Source organism: Protopterus annectens, chromosome 1.part1 (assembly GCF_019279795.1).
Source record: "Protopterus annectens isolate FY-2018-M chromosome 1.part1, PAN1.0, whole genome shotgun sequence".
NCBI lineage: Eukaryota > Metazoa > Chordata > Ceratodontiformes > Protopteridae > Protopterus > Protopterus annectens.
Genome location: NC_056726.1, coordinates 1,827,632,989 through 1,827,660,874, shown reverse-complemented (window position 1 = coordinate 1,827,660,874; position 27,886 = coordinate 1,827,632,989). Strand labels below are relative to the sequence as shown.

General features: G+C 42.5%; 1 protein-coding gene across 1 annotated transcript in view; it reads left to right on the top strand.

Moving 5' to 3' along the window:
* LOC122812560 (connector enhancer of kinase suppressor of ras 1-like) overlaps positions 1–27,886 on the top strand; it is a 719,099-nt gene that overhangs the window by 183,558 nt on the left and 507,655 nt on the right. The window contains exon 5 of the mRNA XM_044084817.1: positions 11,157–11,255. The gene's annotated coding sequence lies outside the window, so the exon portion shown is untranslated. The remainder of the gene's footprint in view (positions 1–11,156; positions 11,256–27,886) is intronic.

The window sequence follows — 27,886 nt, the reverse complement described above, 5'->3', positions numbered from 1 at the left end:
ATTCTCTGCACTGCCCTTTGGCTTATCTACTGTGCCCAGGGTCCTTACAAAGTGCCTGGCACCAGTAATTGCATTCTGCAGACAAAGAGGAATACAAATATATCCTTACTTGGACGACTGCCTCATTGAAGCAGAGAACAAGGACATTGTACTACAGCATCTGGCGTTTGTAAAGAAATTTTTAACAAGTCTGGGGTACACAGTCAACGAAAAGAAATGAAAACTAGTACCCTCTCAAGAGATAATATTCCTGGGTGCAAGCTTAAATACAACTGCCCAGATGGCTTATCTCATGCCAGACAAACAAAGGCAACTGACTACCTATTTCAAAACGTTGGCAACAAAGGCCCAGTTATCTGCATGAAAAATTCTGCAGGCTTTGGGCTTCATGGCATCATGCATTCTACTAATTCCATATGCAAGACTGCATATGAGGAAACTTCAATGGTACCTAAAAAGTGTTTGGACTCAACTTTGCCACAGCCTGGAAACAAGGATTACTCTCATTCTCTGCCTGCAACAGGAGTTTCGATGGTGGGCGAAGGCTTGTCACCAGAACAAAGGACAGCCATTCACTTCAACCCCAGCCAGGCAGACATTAACAACGGATGCATCAGATTATGCCTGGGGAGCCCACATGGCAGGAAGATGTATTCAAGGCACATGGTCCGCAAACCAAATGCATCTACATATCAGTCAAAAAGAGATGCTAGCTGCCCAGAATGCCCTGGCAGCCTTCAAGGGCCTACTTAATCTGGGACAACTACTGATAAGGACAGACAGCACCACGGTCATGTGGTATATAAACAAGCAGGGAGGCACGCATTCTTACCTCCTTTGCAGACTAGCCATGACTTTGTGGGACACAGCATTGATTTACCAAGTACATCTGTAGGCACAATTCCTGCCAGGAAAGACAAATACTCTGGCAGGCGAACTAAGCAGAAACCTCATGGATCCCCACAAGTGGAAATTGAATCCACAAGTCTTCAGCATGACAACAAGGAAATGGGGATGCCCGGATATAGATCTATTTGCCTCTCCTCACAACTACCAACTAAAAAGATTCTGCACAAGGACTTATCACAGACAAGCATGGAAAGTGGATGCCCTATCTTTCAGCTGGCAAAACTTAGCGTATATGCCTTCCCTCCACTGCCTCTCCTCCCCAAGGTACTCCTAAAGGTCAGATAAGAGAAGCCAAAGATGATACTGATTGCCCCAGTCTGGCCCTGCCAGTACTGGTATCCAATCTTAAGGAACTTGTCTCAATGCCCGGCTTGGACCTTACCTGAAATTCCTCATCTACTGTCCCAACAAAACAATCAGATCCTACACAGCCAACTCAAGACCTTAAATCTGGCAGCATGGCAGATAATGTAGTCATACAAAGCGCACCTCTCACTAAAGCTGTGATGGATGTCATTTTGGAGGCCAGAAGGCCTAGCACTAGAAAATCTTATGCTGGAAAATGGAAGAGATTCTGTGTTTGGAACCAGACACAAGGAATTGACACAGCTATACCAAATATCCCTCAGATTTTGCAATACTTAACTGAGAATGCTTAAGGTAGTGTCCAGTGTGGCCCTTAACCAAGCTATTCATCTGCCAACCTTTTATCCAAATCCACAGAACAAGGGGGAGAGAATTCTGCATTCTTTGGACATACACAGACAGCTTCGATTCTACTTGGACAGAACCAAAGTTTTCAGAAAGACAGAGCAATTTCTAGTGGCATATGCTGCAGGATCACAAGGAAAGGCTATCTCAAAGCAGACTATTTCAAAGTGGATAGGCCACTGCATTCATTTCTGCTATTCACAACATGACAAGCCAGTGCCTAAGGGCATTAGGCTTCATTCAACCAGAGCAGCAGCCACTTCAGCAGCCTTCCTCAGGGGAGTACCAACCAAAGACATTTTAGAGGCTACTACCTGGAGTTCAGTGTACACCTTTACAAAGCACTATCATTTACCACTCTACTCTAAGTCCAGGGCAGGCTTTGCCACTGCAGTTCTGCAGGGCCTCATAGCTGCCCCTAATGCTATTTAGCTCTAGCCTCCCAACCATAGCTTTGGGATTCAACCCAGTTGTAATGACTGCAACAGTGAAACACGAAGAACATAGTACAGTTGTGTACACTTACCATAAATGTAGATGTTTGAGTGTATTCACTGTTGCAGTCCAGGTTACCCACCCGCCATCCCCCTTACTTTTGCTGGAACTTATCCGTACTTCTCTAATCTATACAACCTATGTGGTGTATTTGCTTGTAGATGAAGATAAAATATACTTTGGTGCATGTATGTTTTATTAACATATTTTTAGCCTACACTTTTGGGGGCACCTGACATCTGGGTTAAGAAAAACTGAAGAAAATATACCCCTGATGCTCTGACGTCAGGGAAGAGGCAACAGCAACCGACGCCGGACCAAGACTTTGGAATTCAGGCTGACTGCGGGCAGCCTGCCAGCAGGATAACTCAATTGTAATGACTGCAACAGTGAATGCACTCAAACATCTACATTTATGGTAAGTGTACACAACTGTACTTTGTACAAACATTATAATATTGAAGTAACTGAGAAGTGTAGGAAACATGAGCCACAAAGCATTATAGAAAATGAAGTTTATATCACATGGGACTATACATTGCCAAAAGTTCAAAAAACAGATGTGAGAAAACCAGGTATAGTAGTCCAGGAAAAGAAGACAAAAGTCGAATTGATCATTGAAATTGCTGCACTTAGGGATAACAGTGTCTTACATATAGAGACAGAAAGCCATACAATTCCAGAATTTCAGGCAGAAACAAGGGCATTGTGGAAGAAGGATACACAGACAGTTCCAATAGTAGTAGTAGGAACAGTGGGTCTCATAAAAAAAAAATTACAGTTGTATTTCGATATGTTACAGATACATGTAACTCCATGTGAACTGCAGAAGGAGTCAGTTCTAAGCGCATTGCAAGTGTTGTAAAGAGCACTTTTGGCTAACATTAAAGACTGAAACAATACTAATTTCATTAACTTCAATCATACTTTGACTTAGGAATGGGGTTCATTCATGGTCATGGGATTAGAAACCCAAAAGTCTTGGATAAATGAAAAATAGGTGGACTGTTAAATGTACATTGTCTATAAGTGGGTGTGCACATGTGTATATTATAGGTTCATAGGTACATACTAGGCTAGCTGTCCTTTTGGCCATTTTAAGTCTAGCTAATTTTCCTTTTTGTGCTGAAAACAACTTATCACATTTGGTTATAGATTGTCCGTACCTATGCCATGGTCGATAATTATTTATTACCCCAATGTGTATAACCAGGATGATATCTTAGATAATTTGAGGGGACCCATCCATCGAATAAAGCATTTAGGTGCTGTTTCTGTCCATTTGTATTAGACAGGGCAGTTCTGGGGTACATTTTCTGCTTCCCATCCATAGATCCAAGTTGTGCTTGAATATGGACAGGGATGAACTTTGATTTGTGTGGATGGGCAGCATGTTCTACAGCAGAAGTATCCTCTGCAAGATGTGCTTGTCCAAACCACTCTGTGCATGTTACAGAAGAGATTTAGATCCTTAGAAAGAGTATTTCTGATGTCATTTGAATTGCTGATGTACAGTAAAGGGTCAGAAAATGTCTTGTATGCCAGACACAGGTCACCTCTTCAGGAGTGGCCTTAGGTCAACTGGTGCCCTAGGCAAAAGGGCTCCATGGCACTCCCCCCCTCACACCAGCTGGTGTCCCCATCCTGGTAAACCTACACAAAATAAATACTAGAAAAGCGCCCCTGCTAGACCGGCGCCCTAGGCAGCCGCCTAGTTGGCTTATGCCTAAGGCCAGCTATGCACCTCTTAGGTGTGCATATTTTGACAGGGCTTTGAGCATTTTATATTGGAAAAAGGTCTGGCAATGCACCGACATTCCATATTTGTGTTGTAAACATGGTGAATTGTGTCAGCTGTCCATAGAGGCACTATATGAGCTGTGTGTGAATTTATAGCATTGGATGGATTCTGTCTGTGTGTTATTGAACCTGATACTTAATTATTCAAGTCTTCTTTTTCAAGCTTCTATTTCAAGTGACTGAAAGAAAGCTACTGTCATCTGTATTCCAAAATCTGCAAATATCTGAATTCTCTGTTAATTTAGACCTATTTCCTACAAATATCCAATATTCTGTGGAAAGAAAGTGAAATCTCTGAATATCTTAAATAATGTTGCATATAGAGGTTTGGCATGAGAGTCCTTCTGCAGCTTCAGTCCTTTGCCTCAGTGACATCAAAAGTTAAGGAAACAGGGACGATAGGCATTGATAATATCCACCTGGAGGTAGATCCATTATTGCGATGGTTTCTGGTTCTGGTATTTTGTTGCTTTTGCTATCAGTTGAGGAGAGCTTGACTTCATGTCCATCATTCTCCCAGCAGAAGATGAGGTACCCAGAAGAGGTGCAGCCTTGGTAACTGCCTTGGAAAATGCATCCCAGGGAGCAGGTACTTCTCATTGTCTGAATAATCAGGTGGCACACATAGCCTGATACCCCTCCATCACAAGTAGCCAAAAAATTTTAACAAGCATTTCATAAAATCAGTATCAGACCTACTAATTAACACCCCTAACACTGGACCCCCTCCACCTTCAACCTATTTAGGCACCAATCTTATACCATCTACTACCTCTAACACTATCATTAATAACCCCCTTATTCAACAAAATGTCATAAAAAAGTTATTTCAGCCCCTACCCCCAAATATCATAAAGAAACTGCTAAAAAAACTAAAACCCTGTTCCATCTTGGCTGATAATCTTCCGCTACACTACCTCAGACTGGCTGCCAGCTCAGTCACCTACCCAATCAATATCCTTATTAATAGGTCTTTATCTGAATCGGAAGTACCAACCATATGGAAACAATCTCACATCACCCCCATCCACAAAGGAGGCAAATCTATTGAATTAACCAATTTCCATCCTATGTACATCTTGTCACCCCTATCCAAAATTCTCAGGAGAGGTATCCATCAGCAGATAATGCAATACCTATTGCAAAACAATCTTGTAACCCAAACCCAACATGGTTTCTAACCCAGCCACAGCACATCCTCAGCTCTATAATTCTTTACAGATGTAGTGATGCAGGATGCTACACAGTCTCAGTATTCCTTGGCCTCTCTAAAGCCTTTGACACAGTCTTTCACCCCCTACTACTAAACACACCATCTAACTTAGGTTTCTCACATAACACAGTAAAATGGTTTCAGAGCTACCTCAAGGATTATAAATAAGCAGTAAAATGGTATAACGAACTCACACCCTTTCTCCACAATGCTGCTGGAGTTCCTCAAGGCTCCATCCTCGGACCCCTACTCTTCAACATTTTCAGTAACAACCTTCACACTTCCTCCCACCCTGGAACACTCATTCACTATGCTCATGATTCCATGATAATCTGTACAGCTCAATCACTACCAGAACTGCTTTCAAAAACTCAACAGTCCTTTACTGCAGTTAAATCCTGGCTAAAAAATGCCCAACTCTTTCTGAATCCAAAGAAGACTAAATTAGTACTCTTCCACCCCAAAAACACATCCCCTGTCACCGATCATTTCAACATCTTGGCATCTGACAACACTGTCATAGAAACAGTGAAGGAAACCAAACAGTAAACGTTCCTTCTACCACCATGTACAGCAAAATATAAAGAAAACTCGTCAAAAACTGGGACTCTCGTATAGAAACAAACATTTCACAACTGCAGCAACCAGTTTCCCTCGCAAAAGCCTTTTTATTTCCCTCTCTTCTTTATGGTGCCCCTATTCTAACTAATTTACAAACTTCTACCCTAAGCAAGATGGAACACTACTACAACAAAGTTGCAAAGTTTGCCACAACCTCTAAATATTGCACACACCACTGTAAACCACTACTAGAACTAAACTGGTTTGGACTTCCCAAACAACTTGCTTTTATTCAGCTGTCCACTTTCTACAACCTTATTTTCAAGCTTACTGCCTGCCTTGCGCTAGCCAACTTAGTCGCACCTTATACACGAATAGATCCCTACAAACAGAAGACAAAACATCTCTTAGCTATCTCAACATCCACAAATAACAAGTCACTCACTCACTGTATTCATATTCTGTCTCCAAACTACGGAATTCACTACCTCTTGCTACCAGGAGGTCTATGCTTGGCCTAACCCACTTTAAAGCCTCTTTTAAAAAATCATCTCAAAAATAAATGGCTCTGCTCCTGTATAAATCCAGCCTAATGCTCAGTTCTTCCTCTTTTTCCACACTAGCTTCATCCTCTTCTTCTTCTGTCACATCTCACTCCTTGAGAGTCTACAAGATCCTAAGTTTCTCCTAACTCATTCTCTGTTTCTATACCATATCCTTAAGCTACTGCTCAGTCTGTAATGCCTCTATTCTTCTTAAATCTCTCACTCTTTTAGCATCACTAACTCTTCTGCTATTATTTTACTAACTGAAACCATCATTTTACTTTTCATGTAGTAAAATAACCAATTTCATACGTTGAACTACCTGCATACTACTTTTGTACACTCTACCTACTCATAGGCTATTTATATGTTGTTGTAATGACTAAAATTGTCTATAATGATGTAACTTTGTAATCCAGATGTGTAGTATATCTTGTAACCTAATTTACATTTTGTCACCTTGTATTTATATAGTATTCCTCATCTCGCTTATATTGTTTTTGGACTATAATGCATTTGTACTGCACTGTATGCAGAGTTTTTCTTCCTGGGCCTCCTCTGAAAATGGGTTCTGTAGATTCAGTTGAACCATCGCAGTAAACAAATGATAAATATTAAATAAATAAATAAATAGGAAGGTGCTAGGAAGTGACCCTAAGCTTGTGTGGCTCATTGGACTAGGGACATTAGTATGTATGATGGCATTGATGGTTCTAATCTAGAAGTATCCACATCTTTTGCCCAACCTGGATAACTGGATGGGGAACAGAAAATACATCACTGGGATTCCACCTGGTCTCTGCTGGACAGGGGCATCAGGTGCTGACTTGTCAGAACATGGGCTAAATTCTTGTCTAGGCTTATAAAGGCCTCAGGGCCAATAGCCTACTAACTTCCTATGCTCTTAAATGCCACTTGGCTGCAACTCAGTGGTACCAGTCAGGACTAGGATTCTGCTCCCCAGGGTAGTGAGGATCCACTGGGTCTTCAGAAGTCAGAGTCCAAAGACTAGGATCTAGACCCTTAAACTTGTTGCAGTTGGTTGTAATCTGGTGGGTCTCACCTTATGAATGTGGGGTGCAGTCATAGATAACATAGTCTTAAGGTAGCACTTGATTCACTGCATTCCTCTAAAGTCCATGTGCTGCCATTGCTAGGTGCATTCTCAAATGCCACTGCCATTTTGCTCAACACTGCGTGCATGTCTGTCACACTTTGAATGACATACACATTATCAACAGCACGAGTACTCCTTTTTTTGGAGCTTGTGTTGGGGAGAATTATCTTCCATTATACCTTACCTAGGGAGTTAAAAGACTTGAAGGCTACTAATACTGAGAGGTGCAGATGAGATCTTCCATCTCTGCAGCTTCACAACAGGTAACCCTTTCCTTTGGGAAAAACTTTGAAGTCATGAAGCCCACCATGTGCTGGTCTGTGGCTCCTCATTCTTCACCCAAAAATGCCTAAATGAGTACTTGAGGAAGGAGGAGGGAGAGTAGTTGGTAATCCCCTGTAGAATGTCTGTCCTCGGGGATACCATATATCTGGAGTGTGCTGGCACTGAAGTAGACACATACCCCCTCTATAAGCTCCCAGTTAAATGGAGCTGATCTCTCTAAATGATGAGTCTTTCTTGTTTATATCTGTGTATACATGCGTAATATATTTTCAAGTGGCTCTGTTTTTTCCCTGGGTCCTTTTCTCCAGTTTTCCATTATGATGTTGGGAATGTGTTGCGAGTATTTAGTTTATTTTTAAGTATTTGGTTTACTTGTTAAGTAGATTGTCTCCTTCTCTACTTAGAATTTGCTTGTTTTGAAATACACAGGAGGCATGGCCATTTAATTAGTGTTGGCTGGGAGGCAGAGACTCTTTTTGCTGACCTTCCTGGGTTACTCTTCCATTTAAAGTTGAGTTTCTGCCTGACATCCTCCGATGGAAGTGGTAACTCAGCACCTGAAAGGTGACAACTGCACTGCTCCAGAAATATGGCACGAAGACAGACATCTCCCTGTAGCTAAATTCCCCTTATCTTTTATGTAATACAGCTATGGGCCTATAGTCAAACATCCACAGTTACGGTGAATACCCTTACATAACTGAGTTTTACACATGCACATTCCTTTATCAGACAATATGAGTGATTCCTGTTACACATGCAACATAGGAAACTCACATTACTTATTGTGAACTGTTATTTTCTAGTTATTGTATTTACCCTCAGAAGTTTTGGGCAGGTTTAAATAATCTACTACATCCTGGACAAACTTCAACCCCAATCCCTGCTACCACTATTGATAAAACCCCTGAAGATGTTTCTGATAGTTTTAACCAATTCTTTACTGAGACAATTCAAGCCCTAGCTAGCCAACTACCTCCTAGCTCCCCTGGTCCTGAAAGTAGCACCCCTAGAAACCTACTTGCGTTCAGCTTCCAACCAGTCACCACTTCACTTATCCGTACCTTGATCAAAATATTAAAACCCACGACACTTTCTGCTGATCAACTCCCTGCCGAGTACCTACAAAAATCAGCTGATGCTATTGCTTACCCTGTCTCAATACTAATCAATCGAACCATAGTAGAAGCTAAAATTCCCACCATCTGGAAAATATCCTATGTAATCCCACTTCACAAAGGAGGCAGCTCTACTGAATTCTCCAATTATAGGCCAATAGCTATACTCTCTCCACTTGCAAAGATTATGGAAAAATGTATTCATAGACAACTCATGCACCACCTAATCCAAAATCGCCTTATGGTAGATACTCAGCATGGCTTCCGTCCTCATCACAGCACTACTTCAGCACTCCTAGCCTTTACTAACACCATAAACCATAATCGCAACAATAATTATATATCCTCAGCCCTCTTTTTGGATCTTTCCAAGGCATTCGATATGGTTGATCACCAACTTTTAATCCACACCCTGCAAACATTCTGTCTAGATACTGGAGCCTTCCAGTGGTTTCAATCCTACCTGAATGGTCGACAGCAGGCTATCCTCTGGCAGAACAAACTCTCTAACCTTCTACCTAACACCCTTGGAGTACCACAAGGCTCTATACTAGGACCATTGCTGTTCTCCATCTTCATTAACGACCTTTATACTGTCATCCCAAAAGTCAGCTGTATCCAATATGCTGATGACTCTACTCTGATTTGCTCAGCCACATCTCCAGTAGAGCTATGGCCAGCTACCCAGACCACCTTTAATACAATAGAAAACTGGCTTTCTGAACATTGTCTGATCCTAAATCCCAAAAAAACTAAAATGCTGTTATTTTCACCAACACGTAGGTCTACCGCTTTCACCTTTACCATAAAATCGAATGATGGCACAATAATCTCCCCTGACCCATCTACAAAACTGTTAGGTGTCATCATAGACAATAATCTAAAATTTGACCTACATGTTAACCAAACTATCAAAACCATCAATAAAAAACTAGGGTCACTTTGTAGAATAAAAGCCTTCCTAACCCCTCCAGCTAAAATTGCCATAGCTCGCTCTCACCTTCTTTCAACCCTTCTGTATGCATCCCCTTTCCTCTCGAATTTAAACAAGACTGTCCTTAAACTCTCAATTTGCTACAACCACATTGCCAGGTTTGCCACTGGGCTGCCTTTTAGGACACATCATTGCATCAATCTAAATCAGCTTGGGTGGCTTGAACTACCCAGCCTAATCCAGTATAACCAACTGATTATGGCCTATAAAATCCTCTATAATCCAGACAATACTCCTGCACTTAAAAATATTATCACCCCCTATAACAATCGTAGACCGCTTCGATCCTCTAACAAACTACTAATTCAGACTAGCAAAATTAATAACACAGCCGATGAGTCTCTCTTTGCAAACTCTGTAAGTAGATCCTGGAACTCTCTTCCAGGTGATATTACCTTACTTTCCACCTTAGGTCAATTTAAAACTAGACTCAAACAACATTTGTCACTGGCAGAACAAACTCTCTAACCTTCTACCTAACACCCTTGGAGTACCACAAGGCTCTATACTAGGGCCCTTGTTGTTCTCCATCTTCATTAACAACCTTTATACTGTCATCCCAAAAGTCAGCTGTATCCAATATGCTGATGACTCTACTCTGATTTGCTCAGCCACATCTCCAGTAGAGTTATGGTCAGCTACCCAGACCACCTTTAATGCAATAGAAAACTGGCTTTCTGAACATCGTCTGATGTCAATGTATCAAGCCTGGCTAACTCTCTCTAGAATGTGTAAAAATCTGTTTACCAGTTTACTGTGTAATTTAATTTAATCCTGATTTGTGCTCAGGATTAACTGTAACCTGTGGAACTTGTTTAACTTGCTTACTTATGTAATCTCTGTAAATAGTCTGTTTGTAATATGTAATGCTGGTATTATGTAATGCTGTATCTGCTTACCCTTGGAGCTTTTCTCCCCAGGCCTCCGCTGAAAATGGACATGCATCCAGACTATCCCGGTCAACAAATGTAAAACAAAATAAAAAATAAAACATAAAATAAAATGTGTTCAGCAGGCAAGGTGTCAGTGGTTTGCAGGCAGCATGAAACTCAAAGCAAAATAATTATTTTCTGAATTATTTTTTCTTGTATTTATTACAGCAGAGTGATACATAGCTGCCATGAGTGATGGTTAGAGCATACAAAAGAAATCTTTCTGCTTTTCAATATAATCTCAGAAGCACTTTCCATAGTGCAACAGTACTGTACACAACTTGCTTAGATGTAATAAAAGATCAGTGTTAGCCCAGACATATTAAAATTTAAGCAAATGTAAATAAAGCTTAAAAACAGTATAAAAATTGTACCAATGAGAATCAAGTAGAGATATCTGTATTATATTACTTTTAAAGTAGCTAAGTATGTTGTCATTTTCATTCTAGTAATCTTATGAACATGTTCTGTTTTAGGTGGGCTGGACACAACTGAATTTGTTAAACAAAATCAGGGAGAATCCTAGCTTGGTAAAACTTGTTTTGAAAAAGACTGGAGTCCCTTGCACATCACAGGTGAGCAGCGTCTTCCTTATTTAAGAAATGCACTCACTGTGCTTTGTAATTGTGGAAGTCGGATATAGTAATGCTGTCCCTCTCGTCTTTTCATTATTCACAACTTTGGCTACAAGTACTGTTAAAACCTTGTCAGATGACTTCATACGTTTTGCAGCATTGCATACCTACCATTACTCTTGGTTGGCTGCCTGCAGCATCAGTCACATTCCTGGAACCCATATTTGTCATCCAGACTGTCAAAGGAGACCCTAGTTTAGATTGTTCTGTCATACTAGGATCAAACTTCTCTGTCTGGTCTGCTCCATGGTTTCCATGAATTTCAAGTGCTTTACTTCAGAAATTATTTGCAGTGAATAAGTGGAAAATGACTTTGTTAAAAAGGTATTTTTCTTTATTGTACAAATTGTTAATTAGATAGCTTGGCAAAGTATCATGGATGCTGATAGCTAAGACAGTAGTAGAAAGAACTGCTGGAATAATTGCCTGATTTCTAAGTAAAGCAGCCTGATTTCTAAGTAAAGCAAACCATCTTGTTGCATTTGCTTTGCATTTTGTCTCGGACAAAGAAAAAAAAAACTTGTGTTTGCAGTAATGCTGTCAGGCTTTTCTGTATGAAGATGGAAAGTAGTGTTTTAGTATTATGTCAAAGTTGTCTCATTGCTAGATGCAGTTCCTAAAAGTTTGTAACAAAATCTGCTTGACAGTGTTTTTGTCACAGGATGGCAGTTAAGAACATGTTTTCCCTCTGAGACACCTTTTGAACTAAAATCATTGTGTATCATGTATGTTTAAAGATGTTCTTCATGTTTCACTGTTGTCAGAGGCTTAGTATTTTTGCGTCGGTTGCTGTCACTCCAAGACTGATGTCAGGTCATCAGTGGTATAAAAACAGGCAGGCAATGCCATTACATTAGTCTTTCTTGCCAAGGAGCCCAAAGAAGAAGCAGTTCACATGAGTGCCGGTCAGCCTCTACCTGAGTTTTCATCTCCGAAATTGAAGTTGAGGTCTTCTGAAGCTAAGTACCCCATTGGGAATCCTTTTTTCTTGCTCTAGCTGATGTCAGAAAAAGTTAACAATTGTCTCGCATGTGGAAAGCAAATACCACACCGAGATTTCCATTCTTACTGCGTCACCTGTTTAGGCCCAGACCACAACGTCCCTCGCTGTTGGTTTTGTGCTTTGTTCAATGCCAGAACTATACATTGTCAGGCCCTTATTGTAGCTAAAAACTTTTGGTCTCGATCTACGTATTCCGAAATAGCTTCGGTAAGCCATCTGACTACCAATCTTCTGAAAAAATGTAAGGATAAAGACAGAGACAGTCCGCACAGGTCCAAAACTGCCAATGACACTTCCGTTAAGCTAGTCACCAGTTCGCTGGTACTCTGTGAGGTGCTTTCACAGCCCCTGATGTCCACATCTATGGATTCACAGGCCATACAGAGACCCGTTCAGAGTTCAGTGTGCTGCGAAACTCTTCTTTGACTATGGAACCTGCGGATGTCCCTAGCTTGGATGGGTATGGAGCTGCTGTACAGGCACCGGCTTCCGAGGAAGTTCTTCATACTACTGATATTCGACACAAACCGATGACTTCTTTTGCATCTTCAGCTCTTTCTAAAACTACCGAATTTCTAAGGCCCAAGGTACGAACCATGCCTAAAAAGCCAATGACCCAAGCTCAAGCACCTGCTGCCTTGTCTCAATCTCAAATGCTTAAAATGGCAGAAGACCTTGTCATGCTGATTAGGGGAAGTCAGCCTACCCCTGCTAAAAGAAAAAGAGACTTGTCCCCAGCAGCTTTATCTGACCAAGAGTCTGACGACTCTGAGCTTTCTGATTATGAAGACATGCTCTTATCTGCTTATGAGGATTCAGATGCAGAGGAATCCATTCCTTCTGCCTCTCATCCAGAGGATTTTTCTTTTGGTGAAACCTTACATACCTTGAGAGAGCATTTCCATTGGGAATGCCAGGATTATCCTCAGTCCAAAAAGGGACTGAGGGAATTTTTAGATTTGCCACAGCACAGACCTTTAGCTATTCCTCCTGTGCTGGATGTTGTGGATGATGTTTTTATGGAATCCAGTCTAATTCCTGATACTCTACATCCTGCTCCCAGGAAACCTGACAGGTATTACAGAGTCCATGACTCACACAAATTTATTTTCAAAAATCCTACTGCTGACCCAGAGGTAATTTCCCAAGGACCTAAAGGAATAAAAGCAACCACAGCTAAGAATCCCACCCCTTCGGACAGGGATTCACAAGCTCTAGACAGATGGGGTAAAAAAGTATACACCTCTGCAACTCTTGCCATTAGAGCATTAAATTGTCAGTTCCACATGCTGAAATACCAGCAATTTACTATGGAACTTATTAAACAAAAATGTTCTACCTTCCCAGACTGTGCAGAAAATAAAGAATTACAGGAGCGTATGCATTCTGCAAGCCAAGTTTCTAAGCATACCCTGCAATGTGGGTTTGACGCCATAGAAACATCCTGCAGGACAGCAGTCATAGGTTCTGTACTTAGAAGGCATGCTTGACTTAAGGAACAGACTTTGCCAGACCATGTCAAATCAAAACTACTGGACGCACCACTGAACAAAGACAATCTGTTTGGCACCAAAGCAGAGGAAGTTTTAAAAAAGATAGAAGAAAAAGCTAACTCTATGTAGACAGCTAGACTTTTTGCAAGTCCAGCCTCTGAGATTCAGTAGGCATTGCCCCTCAAAACAATGGTCCTTTCCAGCCCCCGCCACCTCAGACGAGACCTAGGGGAAGCAGACCCCCCAGACAGCAGTCCCAGGAAATGCAAAGATCTAAGCAATGGAATATCTTCTAAAACAGGGAGTGCTGAGCCACCCCCTTATGGAAAGAATTCACAATGACTTCTCCAATCCACCTCTTACCTCTGCCCACCTGCATGTATCCCTAGAAGGAAAACTTGCCTCCCATGCAAAAAACTGGGCCTCCATCATTAACAATCAATGGGTCCTCAGCATTGTGTCCCAGGGGTACAAATTTTATTTCCACACACTGCCAACCCCAAAAGTGTTCCCAGATCTTCCTCCAAACCAGTAGGCAGAGGCACAAAAACAAGTTCATTCCCTGCTCTCCATGAGACAATTCAGCCTGTTCCTGCAGACCAGATAGGCCAAGGTTTCTATTCTAGACTTTTCCTGGTACCCAGAAAAGAGGGCACCTGGCACCCAATGTTAGACCTATCCATTCTAAACACCTTCCTGTTGGTACCAAAATTCAAAATGCTCACCCTCTAGCAGCTTCTATGCTGTCCAAAGATGCCTGGTTAGCCACCCTAGATCTAAAGGTGGCCTATCTGCACATCCTAATCAGAGACTATTGCAGGAAATATCTAAGTTTCAGGGCAGGATCTGTGCATTATCAGTTATCTGCACTTCCCTTTGGCTTGTCCACTACTCCCAGAGTTTTCACAAAGTGCCTGGCTCCAGCCATTGCTTTTTTCAGACAAAGAAGTATTCAAACTTACCCCTACTTGGACGACTGCCTGATTCAGGCAGACAGTCAGGAAAAGCTGTTGCAGCACCTGACATTTGTAAAGGACCTCCTGATCTCACTGGGGTACACTATAAATGAAAAGAAATCCAAACCAGTCCACAGTCAGAAAATTGTATTCCTGGGAGAAAGCCTGGGCACAGCATCCCAGATGGCATTCCTTACTCCAGAAAAGCAAGCCTACCTGACAGGCTACTTCTCTCAACTAGCCACCAGTACCCAGTTATCCGCAAGGAAAATCCTGCAAGCTCTAGGGTTCATGGCCTCCTGCATTCTTCTAATTCCATGTGCCAGACTGCATATGAGGAAACATCAGTGGTACTTAAAGAGCTTTTGGTGTCAACATTCTCAGGACCTGGAAACTATTATACCTATGATACCTTGTCTAAAGAAAGATTTTCTTTGGTGGGCAGCAGCATGCATCCACAACAAGGGACTTCCTTTTTCCCAACCCCATGCTGCCCAGACCCTAACCACAGATGCATCAGACTAGACCTGGGGTTCACACCTGGACAACAGGTGCATTCAGGGCCACTGGAGCCCAAATCAAATTCATCTGCACATCAACCAAAAAGAGATGCTAGCTTTTCAGCATGCTCTGACAGCTTTCAGACCCCTACTCGCTCTGGGGCCTCTACTGTTCAAAACAGACAACACTACAGTGATGTGGTATGTCAACAAGCAGGGGGGATCCCACTCTGCAGGCTAGCCATGACCCTTTGGAACATGGCCTCAGCCATGCATATTCACCTGCTAGCACAATTCCTGCCAAGCAACCAAAACTCTCCGGCAGACAATTTAAGCAGAAGTCTCCTAGACCCATACGAGTAGCAATTAAACCACAATACCTTCAGTAGAAATGGGGTACCCCGAAGGTGGACCTGTTTGCCTTGCACAACAACCACCAGCTCAGCAAATTCTGCACCAGGGAACCTCAAAGCAAGGCCAGGAAAGTGGATGCCATATCCTTCCAATGGATAAACATCTTGATCTATGCATTTCCCCCTCTATCTCTTCTTACAAGGGTATTACTCAAAATAAGGGAGGAAAGACCAAGGGCAGTTCTGATTGCCCCAGACTGGCCATGCCAACACTGGTACCCACTACTTGGCACCTCCCTCTGATTCAAAATCTCTTAACTCAGCAGGAGGGAGAGATCTTGCATCCATAATTGCATACCCTGAACCTGGCAGCCTGGTTTATTACTTGACCTCTCCTCCAGTGGCCAGCCTAAGCAAGCAGGTTCTGGATGTTATACATTGAAGCCAGATGACCCAGCACTAGAAAATCCTATGCTGACAAGTGGAAAAGGTATTGTTCCTGGATCCAGGCTAAAGGAGCTGAATCAGCACAGCTCTCCTTACCTCTCATCCTGGATTACCTAGCAGACCTACTTCACAGAGACCTCTCCTTCCCTTCTATTAAAATCCATGCCTCTGCCATCTCTACTCATTACAGCACAGAGCCACCTCTCTTTTCACACCCTCTCATCAAGCAGTTCCTTAGAGGGGCTAACAACCTAAGGCCATCCAGAAGAGCCCCTACCCCTGCTTGGGACCTTAACTTTGTGTTGGAAAAGCTCACGCTACCCCCCTTTGAGCCTGCAGCTTCAGCAGACTTAAAATTCCTCTCTTGGAAAACAGCCTTGCTTCTGGACATCACTTCAGCTAGAAGAGTGTCTGAACTACAAGCACTCATGGCTGTGGAACCCTTCATCATTTTTCATGGTGACAGGGTCTCCCTCAGGACTAACCCAACTTTCATGCATAAGTGGTGTCCAGTGTAGCTCTCAACCAATCTATTCATTTGTCCACCTTTTTTCCTAAACCTCAAAATAAGGGGGAAAAATCCTGCACTCTTTAGATGTGCACAGACAGCTTAGATTCTACCTGGATAGGACTAAGCCCTTTAGGAAATCTGACCAGTTACTAGGCAGCTTTGCACCAGGGGCAGAGGGCAAGGCCATATCAAAACAAACCATTTCCAAATGGATAGCACACTGTATTCATTTCTGTTACAAACACCATGGAAAACCATCCCCATAGGGGGTCAGAACACATTCCACTAGGGCAACTTCCGTCTCTGCAGCCTTCCTCAGAGTGATCCCTACCAGGCACATCCTGGAAGCTGCAACATGGAGCTCTGTTCATACCTTCACCAAGCATTACAACCTGCCTATCTTTTCCAATTCCAAGGTAGGCTTTGCAACTGCAGTCCTGCAGGGTATACTAGCCAGCCCCAACTCTTGACTGCCTCCACCCATTCTTCAGCTTTGGGAATCAACCCAAGTGTGATGACTGCAACAGTGAAACACAAAGAACATAGTACAGTTGTGTGCACTTACCATAAATGTAGATGTTCGAGTGTATTCACTGTTGCAATCCTGATTTACCATCCTCCACCCCCTTTGTCTGTCTGTCTCTCTCTCTCTCTCTTCCTCACTCTTTACAGGATAACCTAGCTCCCTGTTTGGGGACTCCTGACATTTCGGGCAAGAAAAACTGATGTAATGGCTTTGGCTGCCTGTTTTTATACCACTGATGACCTGACTGACGTCAGTCCTGGAGGGACAGCAACCGACGCAGAAATGCTAAGTCTCTGGTATTTGGGCCGACTGAGGGCTACCCCTGACAGGATACTCCAAGTGTGATGACTGCAGCAGTGAATACACTCAAACATCTACATTTATAATAAGTGTACACAACTGTACTTTCTTTGTGTTGATATTACTTCCTAAAATGTAGAAAACTTAATTGGAAACTAAAAAAGTCTAGTGTGCCTGGACTTGAAGAGGTCATAGCTGATAATTTAACTGCAAATCCCTTGGCTACACTATTATATGTAAATGATTTTAATGTTCTAATGAATGTTCAGAGTGCTGCTGCTTCTGTTATTTCAGAAAGAAACAAGTGAGTTTCAAATATAGTCAAAAAATTATATTCCCTGGAAAAGTGTTTATACTAGCATTTGACTGAGGAAATTCCTGAGTTGTTTTAAATGAAAAGAGACATGGAGGATCTCTCCAATCTTGTAGCCCAGGCAGGTATGACCCTAGTCCTGAGTAGCATCCTGCCTCCTGCCATCACCCATAGTACCACAATACAAGGACAAAATGATTGACTTCAAAAACTGGCATAGCTTCTGATGTCATTCTAAGGGAATCCAGTATCTGTCTGCCTAGGATGACATGATCAACAGACCACGACGCTTTGCCAGAGATGGCCTGCATCTGTCGCCCTTGAGATTCCGGGTACTGGCTAAAGCTCTTGACAGCCCTATAGTGATTTTTTTAGGCAAGTTTCAAATGACAAATTCACCACCGTTACAGGTACAAGCAAGCAAAATCTGAGGGTAATGCTACTCAATGCTAGAAGTCTAAACTTCAAAATGCATTCACTTGAGGCACTCCTTAAAATGGGAACATTGACATCTGTCCAGTGTCAGAGACCTGGTTCAAAGCTCCAAAGAGCACCCCTGCATTACCAGGCTATAATTCATACCACACCTTTCGGCCACCTAACCTGGACCGAAACACTAAAGGCGGAGTGAATCCATATTCATTAAGGATATACACACCTCCAGTCTAGTTGCTCAGCATAATGCATCCAAGATTATCCAAATGCAACTAACTCTGAGCAAGACAGCAATCCAAATTGTAACTTGCTACAGATCCCCCAACATGCTCCAGGATTCCCACTCCTCATTTCTTGATACACTGGAAAATATTAGGGTACAACCCAACACCCTAATAATGGGTAATTTCAACTAATCCACCATTAACTGGGAAAACTACTCAGATACAAACTCTTTTGCTCAATGTTTTCTGGAATTCATAAATTCCAACATCTTGGATCAACTTATCCACACACCCCCACCAGGGGCTGCAATATCCTAGCCCTGGTCATTACCAACATGGGCAACTGGTGTTCCACACCAGAGGTCAATTCCTCATTGGTCAGATCTGACCACAAGCTAATCACCCTAGCCATCCACATCCCACCACCACCCCATATTAGGGAAACCACCATAAAAAAATTCTCCAAAGCCAACATCACGCTTCTTAAGACAGAAGTGGCAAACTTCATGACACCCATGCCGATGGACAATAGAGGTACAACTGCTGACACCTACACAAATGCACTTTATAAGCACTTACACGAGTGCATGGATCATGCTATCCCTAACCGAACCAAGATGCTATCAAAAAAAAGGAAGCCAATCTGGTGGTCCCCTGCCATAAACAAACTCTACAATAGAAGAAAGAAACTGTTGCAAAACAGAGTAAAATTCCATGATTGGAGGAACTCCCTGGTCAGCCTTATTAAGAACAGAAACCTGGTTCAAGGCTCTCGAGAGCACCCCAGCACTACCAGGTTATACCTCATACCATGTTTTTCGGCCCCAAAACTTGGACCGAACCACAAAAGGAGGGGGAGTATCAATATTCGTCAAGGATACCCACACCTCCAGGTTGGTGGCACAGCACGAAGCATCAGAGACTATCCATGTGCAACTAACAGTGGGTAAAACTGCCTTCCACTTTATAGCCTGCTACAGACCACCCTCCCAAACCCAGGAACCCCACTCAGCCTTCCTGAGAACACTGGAAAATATGAAGGTCTCTCCAAACACCATTATATTGGGTGACTTCAACTACCCTAACATAGACTGGGAGCATTACTCTAGCTCCAACACCCTAGCCCAAAGGTTCCTAGAATTTATAAACTCAAATGCTATGGAACAACTTGTTGCCACTCCCACAAGAGGGGAAAACATGCTGGACCTGATCATCACCAACATGGGGACTCTATGCTCCAGACCAGAAGTGTATCCCTCACTGGTAAGATCAGACCATAAACTAATTTCACTAGATATTCACATCCCGACCCCAGCCCCTGCCCAGAAAACCACAGTGAAAAACTTCTCTAAAGCAAATTTCACACTCCTCAAAACCGAGGTGGAATCCTTCAAAGCCCCCGGGCCTGTGGAAAATACGGCCCAGACCGCAGAATCCTTTATAAACGCATTCTATGAACACCTTCAGGAATGCATGGATCATGCAATCCCAAATAAAACCAAGACCCAATCCTCCAAAGTTAGGCGTCCTGTCTGGTGGACCCCAGCCATAAACAAACTATACAAAAGAAGGAGGAAGCTACTACATGATAGAGCAAAATCCCAAAAAGGGAATGCATCTCTGATCAGTATTAGCAAAAAACCATGGGCACTCATAAAATCATCTAAGGCCAGCTTCGAGAGAAAAATTGCACAGGACACTAAGGATAATCACAAGGCTTTCTTTAGTTATGTTAGGAACCTGGGTGGGAATTCCCAGATATGCTCAGAATTAGTCTAAAATGACAAAAAATACACCAAACCCACAGACATTGCCAACATCCTAGCTGACAGGTTCAGCGCAAACTTCTCCCCCCCTTCCCCACCAAAAGGGCAAATATCTATCCCAGCAGAGTGCTGCCCCCCTGAAATCTCAGATGCTCAGGTAAGAGCCGCCCTCTCCAAAGCAAAAACCACAGCATCAATGGGACCAGACTGTGTCCCGGCTGTCCTACATGAACTCCAAGAAGAACTAAACCCAAACATAAAACTACTGTTCAATCTCAGCCTTACTACAGGATATGTACCCAAAGAGTGGCGTACAGCAACAGTGGTCCCTCTCCACAAAGGTGGTGCCTCAATGGATCCTGGAAACTATCACCCCATAAGCTTGACTAGCTTGGTCTGCAAAGCTATGGAAAGGATCATCATGGACCTCATAAATAAAGATATTGGGGACCTACAGACACTGGATCCTACCCAGTTCGGCTTTGTTAAGGGCAGATACTGCCTCTTAAACCTGGTCGATTTCTTTGAAACAGTCACCAAGGCCATTGATGAGGGGAAGGTGGTCCAAACAGCCTACCTGGACCTTGCAAAAGCCTTCGATACAATACCCCACTCAGGCATTATAGATAAGCTCACCAGCTTAAATATAAACCCCTATGTCACTAGATGGGTTGCAAACTGGCTCAAGGACAGAACCCACATGGTTAGAATTGCTGGAGCCATGTCAGACTCCAAACCAGTTACAAGTGGCATCCTACAAGTCTCAGTCCTGGGACCTCTCTTGTTCGGTATATATTTCTCGGAGGTACAGGCTAACACGGAAGGACTGTGGCTGACCAAGTTTGCAGATGACTGCAAACTGGGCGCCATAATAGACTCTCCAGCCGACACAAGCATCCTCCAAAAGGGCCTCATAGAAACAGACAACTGGTGCCAGAGCCATGGCTTCAAGCTAAATGCCAAAAAGTGTATAGTCATCCCTTTGGCAAAAACAAAGTGCCCACAAATTACCACATAGGTGGTAATCCATTAAGTACGGAAGAAGTAATTAGGGACCTGGGGACCCAAGTTGATAGCAATCTCTCATTTGATAACCACGTGGCCAAAGTGGTTAGAAAAACATTTTATATAGCCACCTAATCATGAAGGGATTCACATCTAGATCAGGGGAGGTCATCGTGCCTCTTTACTCATCCCTCATCAGGCCCATAATTGAGTACAATGCCCCTTTTGGGATGTACCTTACCGGACACCTGCAGCAATGGGAAAGACCCCAAAAGTACCTCACCAAGAGGATCAAAGGGCTCAAACAGATGCCATATGCTGCCCGGTTAAAGAAACTCCAGCTCTACTCAGTGGCATACCGCCTGCTCAGAGGCGATGTGTGCCTGATGTATAAAGCCATGTCCAACCCGGAATTAATGGACATGCTGCACCTCAGAAAATCCAAATCCCATCGAGCTACACGCTTGAGAGACTTGAACCTCAGCACTGAAATAAATAGGACATGCTGGAGGGACAGATTCATAACCCAGAGGCTCCCTTCACTTTGGAATAAAATCCCAGTCCAAGTTAGGCAGAGTCCCTCATTGACTCGCTTCAAGAGGAATCTTGATGAGTGGATGGGAGATAGTAGGTTTACCCCGGGTATCACTTCTGTGTCACTGTTAGACAGAAGCACAGTATACTAACCTCGAAAAAGGGCATAGCAAAATTCATTTAAAATGGGTGGCGAAAGCCAAGCACACTCTGGCTAGGCTTATAAATGCCCTAGGGGAAATAACCTAGTATGAACCTATGAACCTACAAAATCCTCCAAAGCTAGTTATGAAAACAAAAACACCACTGATTTCTAAAGACAACCACAAAGCATTCTATAGCTATGTCAAGAATCTCAATGGCAACACTCAGATCTGCTCTGAGTTATAGCACAATGGCACTAAGTATACAGAACCAACTGAAATTGCCAACATCCTGGCAGAGAGGTTCAGTGCTAACTTTACCCCCCCCCCCCCTCAACCCCTGAAGGGCCCATCTCTATACCAGAAGAATGCAAAGTTCCTGTAATCACAGCTTCACAAGTAAAAACCACACTCTCCAAAGTCAAGAAAACAGCATCCATGGGACCTGACAGCATCCCAGGCTGCTTTCTACACAAACTGCAGAATGAACTGACCCCCCACCTAAGCACCATGTTCAGTCATAGCCTCATCTCACGCTTTGTGCTCACTGAATGGCACACAGAGATGGTTATCCCACTCCACAAAGGGAGAGCCACCACGGACCCTGGGAACTACTGACCCATTAGCCTAACGAGCCTGGTCTGCAAGGCCATGGAACGTATCATCATGGAACTTATAAACAAAGACATTGGCAATCTCCAAACTCTGGACCCCACCCAGTTCGGGTTTGTAAAAGGCAGATTATGTCTCCTAAACCTGCTAGACTTCTTTGAAGCAGTCACCAAAGCCGTAGACAAGGGTAAGGTGGTTCACACAGCCTGTCTAGATCTCACCAAGGCTTTTGACACCATCCCTCACTCTGGAATTATAGGCAAACTCACTAAACTAGATATAAATCCCTATGTCACAAGATGGGTTTCCAACTGGCTCACTGTCAGACCCCACGCTTTGAAAGTGGCAGACACCAGATCCGACTTCAGACCAGTGATAAGTGAGGTTCCACAGGGTTCAGTCCTGGGTCCTGTCCTGTTTGGTATTTACTTTTCTGAAGTACAGGCTAACACAGAAGGTCTTTTGCTGGTGAAGTTCGCAGATGACTGCAAACTAGGAGTCATAATCAAAACTTCTAATGATTTGGACATCCCACAGAAGGGCCACACTGAGAGATGCCTGGTGTCAAAGCCATGGCCTCAAGCACAATGCCAAAAAGAGCATTGTCATCCCCTTTGGTAAAAACTCTGTACCCATGAGCTACCACATAGGTGGTAGTCTACCTAACACCGAAAGTATGATGAGAGACTTTGGGACACAGGTGAACAGTAGTCTCTCCTTTGATAATCACATCACCACAGTAGTCAGGAAATCCTTTTATGTGGCACACCTCATCACAAAAGGTTTCTCATCCAGGAAAAAAAGAGGTCATTGTTCCCCTCTACTCGTCACTCATTAGACCCATTATAGAGTTACTCATTAGACCCATTATAGAGTACAACACCCCATTTTGGTATGTACCTCACAAGACATCTACAACAATTGGAAAGGCTGCAGAAATACCTCACAAAGAGGATTACTGGCCTCAAACAGATGCCCTACACAGAGAGTCTCAAAAAACTCCAGCTTTACTCCATCGCATATTGCCTACTCAGAGGCGATCTCTGCCTAACATACAAAGCTATGTCAAACCACTCCACTTAAAGAAATCCCAATCCCTCTGAGCTACATGCTCTAGGGACATAAACCTTGTCATTACAATAAACAGAACATGCTGAAGGGATAGATTCCTGTCCCAGAGACATTCCATACTCTGAAACAAACCAAGCTCCTTGTTAGCACTCCAAGAAAAATCTTGATGATTGGATGGGAAATAGGAAATTCACCTCGGGGATCACCTCTGAGGCTCTGCTCGATAGAAGTACAGGAAAATAATTTTCTTGGGTGGCAAAAGCCAGGGTACCTTTTTGGCTAGGCGTATATAACCCCAGGGCCAATAGCCTAGTACCTAACTATGAAAAATTAACTTTTTTTTGTTGCTTTCTTTAGACTAAGTAATATGAGTGAAATAGAAAAAGCCTGCCTTTCCCCTCTCATAGCAGGTGATATTGAGGGCAGTGAATATGAATGTGATAAAAGATTGGATGCTTCATCAAGAAAAAATGGCTTATGCCTAAATCTTGAAGCAGCAAATTTTGGAGTTCTTATGAAATTAATGATTGCACACTTTGATACCTTTATTAAATTATCACTTAAGATGTAGGCACACATACATAAGAAAACAAACCATGTTAACATTTTTTCATGCACATACATTGTATTTTAGACATGTTTTCTTTCTTTATAACAACTCTCATTTAGTCCATTACTTAAGTTGCTCAGTCATTTTTCTGCCTTTCTTTAAATATTACTTCTCCTCCTAAACATTATTTTACAAATATTGTTTTTTTCTATGAATTCCATTTATTTTAATGTAATCTTCTTCTTCTCTTTGCTAAAGATCTCATTTCCATTTTTTTTATAAGGTTCATAAGTTGGTACTAGGCTATCTGCCCTAGGGCCTCTACAAGCCTAGCCATAACAATTCCCTGGCTATTTCTTCCCACAGTATTTACTTCCCTGGACCCCTGTCTAGCAGGACGACTGTCGTGATCCCTGGGGTGAATTTCCTATCTCCCATCCAATTGTCAGGGCTCCTTTTGAAGAGGGCCAAAGAGGTGCTCTGCTTGATATGTATGGGCAGTCTATTCCAGAGTCTGTGGAGTTTCTGGGTCAGGAACCTATCCCTCCAGCATGTTTTGTTCATTGTGATGACAAGGTTTAGATCCCTGGAGCATGTGGCTCTGAGGGATTGGGATTTCTTAAAGTGTAGCATGTCCAACAGCTCTGAGTTTGACATCGCCTTATATGTTAAGCAGAGAATTGCCTCTGAGTAGACGATATGTGACAGAGTATAGCTGGAGTTTTTTTAGATGTTCAGCATAGGGCATCTGCTTTAGGCCTGTGATTCTTTTAGTGAGGTATTTCTGCGGCCTTTCCAGTTGTTGCAGATGTGTTGAGAGGTACATACCAAACAGAGCGTTGTATTCTATAATGGGTATAATGAGGGATGAGTACAGTGGGACAATGGCCTCATTTTTTCTGGATGAAAAGCCCTTAGTGATGAGATGTGCCACATAGAAGGATTTCCTGACTGTTGCGGCAATGTGGTTATCGAAAGTGAGACCTCTGTCCACCTATGTCCCTAAGTCTCTTATCACAGTTTCAATGTTTATTGTATTGCCACCTATGTGGTAATTCATGGGTACATGTTTTTTTCCCAAAGGGGATAACTATACATTTCTTGACATTGAGCATGAGCCCATGGCTCTGGCACCAAGCATCTGTTTCTGTAAGGCCATTTTGTAGAGTATCCACATAATTTGGGGATTCAATAATGGTTCCCAGTTTGCAGTCATTTGCAAACTTTGTTAGCCAGAGTCCCTTAGTGTTGGGCTGTACTTCAGAGAAGTAGATGCCAAACAAGAATGGTCCCAGGACTGAACCCTGAGGTACTCCAATTGTCTGGAGCTTGATTTGGAGTTGGCTACTTTTACAGTGTGGGTTCTGTCAGTAAGCCAGTTGTCAACCTATCGAGTGACATAGGGATTAATGTCCAGCTTAGTAAGTTTACCTATGATTCCAGAGTGAGGGAGGGTGTCAAAGGCCTTGGCAAGGTCCAGATAGACTGTGTGGACCACCTTACCCTCATCCACAGCTCTGGAGACTGATTCTAAGAAGTCAATCAGGTTCAGGAGACAAGATCGGTCCTTCACAAACCCAAACTGGGTGGGGTCCAGTGTTTTAAGGTTGCCAATGTCTTTGTTTATAAGTTCCATGATAATACTTTCTATGGCTTTGCATATCAGGGTTGTCAGACTGATGGGGCGGTAGTTCCCAGGATCCAAGGAGGATCCCCCCTTTTGGAGTGGGATAACTGTAGCTGTACGCCACTCAGTGGGCATGAAGCCTGAGGTGAGGCTATGATTAAACATGACACTTAGGTGAGGTGCCAGTTCATTTTGTAGTTCATGTAGTACACAGCCAGGGATGTTGTCTGGTCTAATGGATGCTGTATTCTTAGCTTTGGAGAGTGCGGTTTTCACCTGTGTGGCTGTTATTACCGGAATTTGGCAATCTTTTGGTACTGAGATGGGCCCTTTAGGGGGTGAGAGGGGGGGTGAAGTTGGCACTGAATCGATCTGCCAAGATATTGGCAATATCCTTGGGATCAGTATATTTAATGCCATTCTGTTGTATCTCAGATCAGATCTGAGCATTGCCATTTAGATTCTTGACAAAGCTATAGAATGCCTTGTGGTTGTCTTTGGAATCTTTGGCAATTTTATTTTTGTAACTAGCTTTGGAGGACTTTATGAGGGATCTCAGCTTCATACTGAGGCTGGTAAGGGAGTTTTTTGCATTCTGGGATTTTCCTGTTTTCTGCAACAGCTTCTTCCTTTTGTTGCAAAGTTTGTTTATGGCAAGGGACCACCAGATTGGCTTCCTTTTTTTGGAGGAGAGCATCTTGGTTCTATTTGGGATGGCATGATACATGCATGAGTGGATGTGCTTGTACAGTGCCTTAGTGTAGGATTCAGCAGGTGAACTTTCAGTTCTCGTCTGCATGGGTGTCATTTTGTCACTTCTGACTTGAGTAGCATGAAGTTGGCTTTGGAGAAGTTTTTTTATGGAGGTTTCCTTATTGAGGGATGGGGGAGGGATGTGGATGTCAAGGGTGATTAGCTTATGGTCAGACCTGACCAACGAGGGGGTGACCATAGGTGTGGAGCATCGATTTCCCATGTTGGTAATGACCAGTTCTAGGATATTGGAGCCCCTGGAGGGACTATGGATTAGATTCTATTTTACAGTATTCAGTACTTCAAATACAGTTGATTTAGATTTTGATTTCTATTTTCTAACAATTATTAGTATGCTTTTTTTTGCAGCCATTAGAATTAAACTTAACAAGACCTTTCTCTGTCTAGGCAATTTGGATTCTGTGTCCCAGGTCAAAAGAATCATTTCTTTAATTACAGCCATTTGATCACTCAATATTTCTGGCAGTGTATTCTGGGAATTTTTAAATTCTGCCAGCTCATTATACTCCTAAAATATGTTTCTAGTTATCTCTTTCTTTCACATCACAACTCCAATATTTGAAGTCTGCTTGGGGTATAAAAATACCTACCCAAACACTTCCAAGCATAAATCCTAAACCCTCTGGACTTTGTTGCATACTTGGGAACCATACGCATGTCCTTCCATTATTTCCTTGTAAATTCCTTTTCCAGGCTTTTCTAACCTTAAGATAAGAGACTGTTTATTGAATTAAAAGATTCTGTCTTGTATTTGTTACCCCCCCCTTACATACATGAACGCGTTTGCACTCAATGCATAGAATTAATGTGCTTTATGAAGATTATTTTTAAAGAACTAACTGTTGCTCTTAAAAGTTTTAATCTTGCTCTGTCAGAATATTGTAGTTACTGGTTCCAGTCCCACTTTTCTGACTTAGAAAAATCTGAGTGGATAATCAGAGAATGAATGACTGAATTAGCTGGATGCTGCAACAGCTGTTAAAAGTAATATGTTTGATGCTGCAGTACATCCACTGAAGGATGCTAAGGTGTTTTGTTGTACCAGGAATTACTTGTATTTCTACTAGCAGTATAGATGTTAGATCCTTGGATTTGCCATAGTTTATGATAATGTGTCAACTTTACCTCGATGAACAGGCTACTGGTATGCTTATGGACATATTTATGGAAAATTAAACAAACGTTAATTGAGATCTTACTCTTTTATATTTCAACATGCATACTAACATGCTTATGATTCACATGATGTTGCTTTCATATTTGCAGTTTATGGTGTTATGCCATGGACTGCATGGAATACGGGCACCCTTATACTGGTAACATGATTATAAAAAATATACATTTCTTTATTTTTGTTTGGATACCTTATGGAGCAGAAGCTAATAATTTACTTTGACACCACCTCACGTATGGAGATGAGACAGTTTA